This window comes from Perca fluviatilis, chromosome 16, assembly GCF_010015445.1.
Source record: "Perca fluviatilis chromosome 16, GENO_Pfluv_1.0, whole genome shotgun sequence".
Taxonomy (NCBI): domain Eukaryota; kingdom Metazoa; phylum Chordata; class Actinopteri; order Perciformes; family Percidae; genus Perca; species Perca fluviatilis.
The window spans coordinates 37256957-37259687 of record NC_053127.1 but is presented as its reverse complement, the minus strand read 5'-3'; the positions used below and the strand labels follow the sequence as shown (position 1 = coordinate 37259687).

At 39.6% G+C, this 2731-nt stretch overlaps 1 long non-coding RNA gene across 1 annotated transcript; it reads right to left on the bottom strand.

Annotated features, from left to right (window-relative positions):
- Window positions 1-307: 307 nt before the first annotated feature.
- LOC120544374 lies at window positions 308-1617 on the bottom strand. Its single transcript, XR_005636490.1, has 4 exons — window positions 1561-1617; window positions 1416-1475; window positions 1282-1339; window positions 308-1198 (listed from the first exon to the last, which is right to left on the bottom strand). It is a non-coding gene; the product is annotated as an uncharacterized LOC120544374 (long non-coding RNA).
- Between the last annotated feature and the right edge of the window lie 1114 nt (window positions 1618-2731).

The following is a 2731-nucleotide window of genomic DNA, read 5'->3' as shown; positions in this document are numbered from 1 at the left end:
GTAGCTTTTACATAGTGGGTCTGTTTTTATGTTGGTAGAATGGAAGATCAGAAAACATGGGCAGGAGTTGTGAGAGAAGACAATGCAGAGATGAAGGACATCATACCACAATAATAGGTGTGTGTGTGTGTGTGTGGCGAGTGCGCCTTTTTGGTCCACTCAACGCCCAGACCCAAGGAAAACACCGGCAACGCCACCCGGGGAATTTCACCCCAAGAATAGGATTTGACTAGCTCAATAGTTAAACCACCAAATACAGAAAGCACACAGGTTCGACTTATGCACAAAGCCAGAGACGTAGTTCCATTAAAAACAATGGTTTTATTAATACAATTACTAAAACATCAAATATAAAATACTATTTAAAATACCAGACACTAAATATGGGAAATAAGTGCTGAGGCCTTACCGATGGAGGGACAGGGTCAAGGGGTGTGGGTTCTCAGGGAAGGATCACCCCAATCACACGTGAGCACACACACACAGTGGTGAAAAACTCAAAATAAACCAAAGGGGGAAAACGCAGCACACAGGAGGGAGACACCACCACCGGGGACACAGACACTACCACCTTCGGCACTCAGCATCTATGGGAGAAGAACATTCAGTTATTGGGGGGGGAATGACTCAAACCAAAAATAAATGAGAAACAAATTCAATCTCAGGCAAATCTAGGCAGCAAAGGTGCCTTAATAGCTGCCTAGAGCCTAACAAATAACCAAAATTAACAAATAAACCATAAAGGTTTCAACAAAAATGAGTCTTTACCAAAACTTAAACAGAAATAGAAATGAACCAAAAATCAGTTAATCCTAGCTGCCTAGAGACAAACAAAAATAACCAAGATTAACAGATAAATCATAAAGTTTCAACAGAAATGAAAGTCTTTTATCAGAACTTAAACAAAAGAAATATAAATTAACCAAAAATCACTTAATCATAATTTAACAAATAAACCCATAAACCTAAACCCCAGTCTCCATACACATTAGTAAGCACGGGCAAGCCAAAGAAAGGCAAAGCTATCATCCGTGTAATGATCACTCAAATACAGCCCTGTCGGACACGTCGGACACAGCTTGTGTAGCTACAACCTGTTGACAGTGGTTGAAACAGAAGTCGGTTGAGACAAAACAGCAGGTGGCAGGGAAGGGAGGGGCTAGTGCAGATACCAGCGCAAGCGAAGCGGTTTACAACCCTGGCGTGCACAAACAAACCAAATTCAGTAATGGTTAATGATTAAACAATATACACCCAATGCCAACTGGTTTATGTACATACCCGTCAGGGAGCTTCGCACCAATACACCAATAGTGCCGATAGTACAGCTACACAGAGCCTACAATAAAACGGCCGATTACTTAAACACTCATTCAGAAAAATATCCAAAGAGGAGAAAGATTTGACCAACCTACCAGCAGCAAAACTCAACCCGGTTCCGTTACAGGAAGGATCAGGTTTGTGACAGGGAGACACTGCAAAAGACAATACACGCTGTAATGCCCAGCCTAACACAAACGAGGTCTTTAGGTAACAAACAAATTAGCAACACTGAATTACCTGTTGAACAAACGTAACTGCACCACGGACGCAAGAGGACCCAGAGCTTAAGTATGCCTCTGGCAACAAAGAGTAAAGAGTGTCAAGAAGTCAAACCCCCTGCCTATATAGCATGCAGTTACTTCCTGATTGGTCCAGAGAGAGTGAGTGTGATTGAAACCACCTGCGACCAATCAACCTGCTACATGTGTATAATCTATCTATAGAAATGTGCCTGATCAACAAGTGAAAAGAGTCAGGTATGTTATTGTCATATTAATTTGTTGCACAATGCAAATTACACACCTGTAATCAGAATCTATCTAATATTTGGGGCAGGCGCAGTGCCACTCATGATTCTTATGTGTTGCTCTATTTTTCAACCCCCTTCAAGGGTTCCTAGACTTTCTCTATCTATTACATTTTACTTGAATTATTAATTACCTCTGTATATTAATCGCTTTCAGATAACAGGAAAGGGTTTGAAAACTATGACGACCACTGCTGAATTGGCCTGCTCAGAGGAAGAGGTACTAATGATTCCAGAAGAGGAAGCCAAAGAAGACCTAAACAGACTTCGAAATGGGTAGGTAATAAACTATTATTAAATCATATCCATCTATCAACAGTGAATATTTTAACCCTTTGGAAGTTGTACTTAGGTTACATTTTGTATTCAAAATGTAACTCTAACGTGCAGTGAAGGAGATATACCACACGTCCTTCCTGCTGCTGCCAGACTTCATAATCAACACTGCTCCAAGTAGACCACACGCACCATATGTGACAATTTACTCATGTGTAACATCAATGTACACCTTATTATGCAATATCAATATCAATAACTCCTCTTTGCAATACTGTGAATACCGTGTTATTAAACTTTCTGTCTATATACTTAACTGTTTTAACTGCTTTATTCTTGTATTTTTACTGATGCTTTTGTCATTGCACTTTCCCTTTGGTGCAGTATCACTGAAAATGGCCTCCACTTTGGGACTAATTAAGGATCTTATCTTATTTTAAATTTTAATATGGTTGTATTTTTCAGATCTCTCAATTGCCATGATGACCAAGATATTCAACAATTAGTTGTTCATAGTTTTGATGCCTTCAGTGAGAATCTACAATGTAAATAGTCATGAAAATAAAGGAAACGCATTGAATTAGAAGGTGTGTCCAAACTTTTGGC